This window comes from Candoia aspera, chromosome 15, assembly GCF_035149785.1.
Source record: "Candoia aspera isolate rCanAsp1 chromosome 15, rCanAsp1.hap2, whole genome shotgun sequence".
Taxonomy (NCBI): domain Eukaryota; kingdom Metazoa; phylum Chordata; class Lepidosauria; order Squamata; family Boidae; genus Candoia; species Candoia aspera.
This window is the reverse complement of record NC_086167.1, coordinates 8,867,708-8,875,410: the sequence shown is the minus strand read 5'-3', so window position 1 is coordinate 8,875,410 and position 7,703 is coordinate 8,867,708.

The following is a 7,703-nucleotide window of genomic DNA, read 5'->3' as shown; positions in this document are numbered from 1 at the left end:
ACGAGACTTCCGCGCGGGAGCTCCGCCTCCGCCCGCGTTGCTAAGGCCTCTCCGGGTGGTCGCTAAGGGGCGCGGTCTGCGCTGCAACCTGCCGCCGGGGAAGGGCCGTGGCCTCCCGGTCGGCCCGCCGCACCGGTAGGGCGTGCTCGTTTTCCCCTCGCCGATGGCAGCCGCCTCTTGGTTCTTCCCCAAAAGTGTTTCCCGTCCTCCCTCCGGCCTGGCTGGGGAGCTTCTACAAATCGTCACGGGAAGATTCGTCATGACGCCTCGCAGCCGCCTTTGAAGCGCTCTGCTTCGAGCCCCGAAAAGAAAGTGAAAATGGAAGCCCTGCGGTGCAGGATTGCGCCTGGTTTGGGCTTGGAGGCCAACAGGCGGATAGGGTACCACCAGGAGATCCCAGAAGCGCAGGCTAGAGGGGGGAGTCGATTAAAAGAAAAGGGCAGAAGACACTGAGGCCAACCCACCTCCGCACGGTGGCCAAGAAAAACTGGCTTTGAAATCAGGAGCTGGAGGACTTTTTTTCCCCCCCTCGATTTTTAGTGGCTTTAATAACAATGACAACAATAAGCTGGGAAGAGAAAAATACAAAGCCAATGTGAGAAAGCAAAGAAAACAGAAATAAGCGAGCAAAATAATAAGGCAGTGAGCTATGAAATGAAAAACTCTGTTCTTAAGCCACAGAATGAACAGAAAATCCATGGAGGAATATTCGTTGGACTTTCCCTTAAGTGGATAGAATGCCAGTTTATGTAGGGAGCTGACCCAGGTCCTCAATTGGGAGTTTTAAATAAGGTGAAGCAGAGTCTTCTGTTGGAATAGGACATGCTTTTGAGTTACCGACTATACATCATAACCCCAAAGTTCTTGGCTAAATCCCACATTTTCAGTGTGTAATTTAACCACACCTTTACAACCTGAAATCTGACCTTACTTCCAAACACTTGATTAACAAAATGGTGCAACCAGCCCAGAACATAGAAAGTCAACGTCTCCTCCAAAATATTGCATTTCCAACTTCTAAGAAGTTTCAACCCAATAAATAAATAAATGTGGTGCCCAATAAATATGAAAAAAAAATATTTGGGTGATTTAAGCACACTTGAAGGTCATGGTACAAATTCAAAATTCTTTAAGACTGGAATATATTTGTTCAAACAGAATATAGGTAGTTCTCAGCAACCATTTGTTTAGTGGCGGTTCGGACATAAGACAGTGCTGAAAAAAATGACTTACAGCTGGTCCTCACACTTACAACCGTCGCAGTGTCTCCCTGGTCACATGATCATGATTTGGGCACTTGGTAACTGGTTTGCATTTACGACCATTGCAGTATCCAATGGTCACGTGATTGCCATTTTCTACCTTTCCAGCCAGCTTCTGGCAAGCAAAATCAACGGAGAACTGTGTGATTTGCTTAACAACCATGTGGTTTGCTTAATGCCTGCAGTGATTCGCTTAATGACCACTGCAAAAAAGGTTGTAAAATCAGGTTGGATTCACTTAATGACCGCTTCGCTTAGCAACTGAAATTCCAGTACCAATTGTGGCTGTTAAGCGAGGACTACCTATATTCCAATTCTTTGAAGATTTGTGCACCAGGAGTTGAGCTTGATTTGAAGGAGATTCTCTTGATTCAAAATTACATTCCCCTTTTGATTATAAACTGTGGATTTAATAGGAAGCTTTGAAACATCATTATTGCAATAATAAACATACTTGAAGGTAACTCCTAAGTACATTTAAAATTCTCTCCTTTATTTACATGAACATGTTACATTTAGTACCAAACATATCCCCCCCATAACACATCCTGATTCCTTCCCCTAATCCATTTTCATTATAAATTGTGGACTTAACGGGAAGCTTTGAAGAATCATTATTGCAATAAAAAACATACTTGAAGGTAACACTTAAGTACTATGTTTAAAATTTTCCCCTTTATTTGTGTGTGTTACAGCTTACTGCCAAATGTATCAAAACACTGTTTTCTTTTTTGACAACAGCAATATGTTTGTAATTCCCTTCAGATGAGTTGATGTCAATTCCCACAATTCCCAGCCAACAAGTATACATGATGATTATAGAATAAGACTCCCTGATTCGTGGAGAATCACTTGTACACATTCTGCTCAGTGGGGCTCTAGACTTCTGCTCAGATGGCCTTTGTATTGCCAAAGTCTCAGCTTGGTCTGCAATGAATGACTTTGGTTCTCATTGCATTTACACATTATATGCTAAGCCATGGTTTGCTTAATTAAGGTTTATTCAGTTAGCCAGTTAACCAGATTCACACACTCAAGCCTGGTGTACGAACCTCAGCACGTGAGTTCACACAACATACTAACCCTTTATACAAAGAAAAGGACATATTGGGGGTTAATATGATCTGTGACTACAGGTACTAATTCTCAACCCAAGATGGACTGCATAAAAATTTACTCACTTTCTTCCAGATACCAGCCTCTCTTGAAACTGATAAGCAGTGGAGAAACTGAATGGGAAAACTGGCTAAGTGAGTGAAAGTGGTAAAGAAGCCACAAGAAGTTCCCCGGGAACTTTTTTTTTAGATAAGGTAAGATAAATACAGGCAGAATGAATGCATATATTGCTCAGAGCTTGCTATGGCATAAGCGTTTGGGTCTGAGGTTGTGTCACATTTGAATATGAATCATTTGAGGGAAGATAATTTTCTTTTTAGTCTCCACATTAGAAGTATTGTTATAGATAAATTTTAATGCGTACATTAGAATAAAAAGTCCAGGCGCTTTTGTTTTTCTGATTAAAGATAAATGATTGTTTTGCTGGTTTTGACATTTAAGCCCTACAAGGCATGGGACCAGGTTATTTGAGGGACTGCTTTTTCCCTGATTACATCTTCCTGTCCCATCAGGTCCAGCAGGAGGGGTATGTTGCAGAAAGAGTTCCATCTGATGGGACCCAGAAGACATGCCTTTTTGGTGGTGGCACCCGCCCTCTGCAACATCATTCCCCTTAAAGTGAGGTTAGCCCCCATCCCTGTTTGCCTTTTGGAAAGCCCTTTTTCCAGCAACCTTGGGGATCCCATGGGGAGCCTGCAATATGGTTGCATTGTGCCTAGATGGTGGTTATTCTCCTGCGATCTTGCTTTTTATTTATGTTTATTTATTTTAAGTGTCTTAATGATCGTGATATGGTTTTAACTGTTGCTGGCTATATGCCACCCAGAGTCACGTTCAGTGAGATGGGCAGCCATATAAATTTTCTAAATAAACAAATAAATAGAGAAGGGCAAGACTGTCTGGTGATATGCTGTAAACTCACAACAGTTAGTAGCCTGTAGAAAATCGTTTACTAGCCCATTGGAGGCTGCAGCTGAACAGGCAAAATGTCACATGTCTGTGCTGGGCATGGGACAAGGGGCCACCCTTCTCTAGCATCCTGCTTATTCATGCACACAGGATTCCTGCCTGGCCATGGTGACCACGTTAAGACTCTGAAGCAAAGTTATTCTGCAGTTGCTGCATGGGAAATGTCAGATTGTGTACTGTGTGGTCCTTGATGTTCATATATGTGCATTGGAGACATGTCATACACGTGCACCCACAGCCTTAATTATCACGGTACACAGGAGGGGATTAAACAGTCACATAGTAGAAGTGGAACATAAGCTAGTGCAGCCCAGACTTTTCTTCAGATCAGGAGGCATTCTCTTTGGGGACATCACAGTGACTGAGGGACCTTGCCTGTTTTGGTAAGTGAATAGGGCGTTAGCCAGGTTTTATGACAGTGAGCGTGGATGAAATCAGAGAATGAGAGAGAGAACTATTAGAGGTTGGGTCTCTCTTTTCTTCAGAGGGATTCCTAATAACGTGCTGGCAATTTCAGTGGGATCCCTCCTTTGCTAATACGGTTTGTATGATGAATTCAAAGCTAAACTTTAGCTAGGAAAAAGTGCATTCCAATTGCTTGAAGTGGTTCATTAATGCTGTGTTTTACAGACTGAGCCTGCTGAATCTATCCCACCCGTTCCTTTCTACAAGCGACAATTTATTTATTTATTTATTTATTCAATTTCTATAGATGATGCTGATTTTATCTGAGATACTTCTTTAAAAAAAACGAAGATTTTTCTTTTCTGTTTCTTTCAGGTGTGCATGTATCATAGGAACACTGTTGCTGGATTAGATTAAAATATTTCTTATCCAGGGCTGTCTCATTGGCTAGTCAGAACAAACTCCCATTGCAAGACAGGATGGCAATGCTCTGTTTCCCATTTGCCCACCTGCAACTGGTATTCTGAGATATACTGCCTCTATTTATGGAGGTTCCACTTGATAGTTATTGTTAGAGATATTGTTACCCATTAGGAGTGCTGTTCTCTGTGATTTTTTTTTTAAATGTCATCTGGCAGTAACTTTCAAAATTCAGCTATGAAGTACTTTTACCAGTAGAGACAAGGATGGCATACCATTTTGCTATTGAGGATTGCATTCTCTTGGGGTTTCTGTCTTGGGAATTGTATGTTAAACTGGACAAAGCCACAACCAGAAATTAGGCAAGGTGTCTGCTTTTCCCCACTTCCCCATCTGACCCTGTGACTGGCTTCACAAACAGTGTTAAGACGTTCTTTTTTAAACTGTGGTTTTTGACTAGGGTAAAATTAGGTGGGTTATGTCCTGCTAAGCTGTAATGCCCCCCCTCCCATCTTTACCCAGGCTGCCAGAGAGAAAATAACAAACCAGCCATGTCAGAGGCACAACCTGTTTATTTTAGGGAGTATTTAAGATTTGGGCCAGATCCAAATTCATGTAATTGGAACAAAGGCTATTTAGAATTAGTCTCTCTCCATTTTACTGAATTGTCCAAAGTTCTAAAATTAGAGGAGATAACCAGAGAAGGAAAGTTTGTGTGTGTGTGTGTGTGTGTATCCGGCTCCCACTCATATATGCCCAAATAAGCTTATTGTGAGTATAGGCCTAGGTGACGACACTAGATTGACACAGAAGTTTATCTATTTCCTAAATCCAGATGCTTAATCTTTTCATGTGGGAAAGATGCTGTAAAACTTACATGATTTTCATTGCCCTGCTTTGCATAATCTCTATCAAACTTTCTTTTTCCTTTTTAACCCCAACGATGGGGTGAACAGAATACCATACTTGGGAAGGTGCTATTTGCATTGTGCAAGCTCTAATCAGTAAGTTCTGATTCACCATAGGCACACTTATTTCAGAATAACCAAAGCTCAACACTTCCTTGAGAGTTTCCACGAACACGGCTCAATAACCCTACCCTCCTACACTGAATTCTGACTAAAGTTTCACTGTTTATGAGAAATGTTCCAGAAGGAAACATGACATGCTGGTAGCTATCTTAAATAAGATATGGTTGCGGGCTTCCCAGGCGCATGTCAGATAAGAATGTATTAGAAGGGAGGGCTGGACTATCAGTTTTCTTGGATGTAAGCCCTGTCTTACTCTGACTCATTTGTTCCTTAATTTGCCAACCAAATTAATAAATCGCTTGGATGTAACAGCCAATGGAGGGAGCCATCAAAACTGAGGCTTAAAAAGAGAAGTTGGTTTAAGATTCTATCTACTTATGTGCAATGGTTCTTGCGATTGTGGGTCTTTAATTAAAGCCTCCTTAGCAAGGGATAATAACCCACATCTTCAGGCAGAGAAGTTACCTCCATTGATTTTTCCAGATTGTAACGGCTCAGGAGCTCAGGCAGCTTCTTCTTTCTACCTGCAATCATATTAATTTTTTTTGTGTGTGTGGTTGTATATATTTATTCACAACTAAGTTCCAAGAAAGGTTTTATTTTCAAGAAAACATGTCTATAGGTGCACTCACCAGAGGTGACCAAGGAGACACAAAATGAAAGAACGGAATTCCATCTGGAATAAAAAGGGAGTTGAAGATAGATAGATTGGGAAGGATGGATTCCTCCAGCAATAAGCAGCTGACATCAAAGTTTTGAAAGCTTGGTTTCTTCCTCAGTGAAGATGACACACAGGGGGCTTCTAAAGATTTTAAAATAAATACATTTTCTAAATAAAGAAGGGTGTTCCTTGCTCTTTGGGGGAGCAATTTGCAGAGATGTGACTGTACAGATTGGGTTTAGACATCACACAAAGCCAAAATGTAGCGCCTGTATGGCAGGCAAGTCCAGCCAATTGTGGTTTATGCAGCAAATTATGATTAAAACTTGGCTTGGAAGAATGTGTAAAACTTCTGCCTACGCTTCTCCCACAGTGTTAGGAATAGTGCTTGCGAGCAAAACATCCTTGTCCTTGGGTAAGAATGGGGTTTATCCTCCCTCTGATTTGCTGAAACTCTGGAATTAGGAGAATTGCATGTTGGAAAGGTCCCAGGTTGGGGAAGGCGAGACTTCGCACAGTTCCAGTTATGCCTTTACCTGGCAGAGGTTGAACATAGGCCTTTCAGCCTCCAATGAAAGCATCTACCTGCAACTTATGCCACCAAAAGAGGTGTGACTGAGTTGCAGAACACCTGCTTTGCATCCCAAGAGTCCAAGGTTCACTCTTCTGATAGGCCGTCAGTGATCAAAGTTGATATAACAACCCCCCTCCACCTGTCCAGGAGACCTAATTGGTCAGGTCTCCCTTTCATATATTTGTTGAAAGCAAGCTCTGTTTATTGGCCAGATATGTACTTTGTGAGTCTGATTCTGTTGTCAGCATCTCCTGGAGATACTCCTGTCTAAAGTACGGAAAGCTGTTGCTGCAAGTGTCTGTAGGTAATTCTGAGACAGATGGGCCAGCGGTCTGACTTGCTGTAAGGTATCCAGTCAGGGCCCACTTGCAGGCAGAACATCCCAGATTGGATCCTTAGCACTCCAGGAAAGGGTTTTATGTCTGCAGAGGTGATGAAAATTAGCACAGGCACTTTTGAGCTAGCTGGACCATCTTCAATCTTGGTGCTAGGCAACTTCCTATGCAAGCAGAACTCAGGGTTTTCATTTGTGGGCCAGGCTCATCCGAGGCAAAGCCGCCTTATAGCTTGGTGCGCTGTGTGAACCCAGGCATCGTAGCTTGTCAGTCCTGGGGTACGTTTTAGCATTTTGTGTAAAGGCAGTCCCTGCCGGCTTGTCCGCAGCTAAGTGTGAGTCTGACTGCACTTGGCACGCAAAAGATCCCAAGCTCTATCCTTGGCGTTGCTTGGCAGGCCTTGAAAAGGCTCCTCCTTTTAAAAGCCAGCTGAGCCGTTGCCGGTCAGGATGACAAGACGGCCTAGATAGTACGGTGGCTGATGGTCCATGGAAATGAGCTCCAGGTCCTGTCTCTGTAGCAGCCCTGTTTCCGTCGTGAAAGGTCTGACACAGTGAGCGGCAGAGTCAGGGTTTTCTCACGACGTTCCAGGAGTTCCCAAAAGCAAACAGCCCACAGAAAGGGTTTGGCCACCATGGGTGGGTGGGGGTGCAGTTCAGCAGCCAGAGAGCTATGCTGAACATGGGGAAAAGGTACCAAACTCCCCTTCTTTAGCATCCTGCTCATGCATCCCCCTTTTCAGACATCAGAGGCCTGTGGGCCTCTGGAGGTGGCTGAACTCCAACTCCCAGCAACCCCAACCAGCGTGTCAAAAGGGGAACGATGGCGGGAGGTGTAGTTCTCAAACAAGGGGGGAGCAGTTGTAAGCTCCCCCCAGACCTTTTACTGAAACCCATAGGACACCCCTCCTCCTTAGCCCAGCCCTGCCTC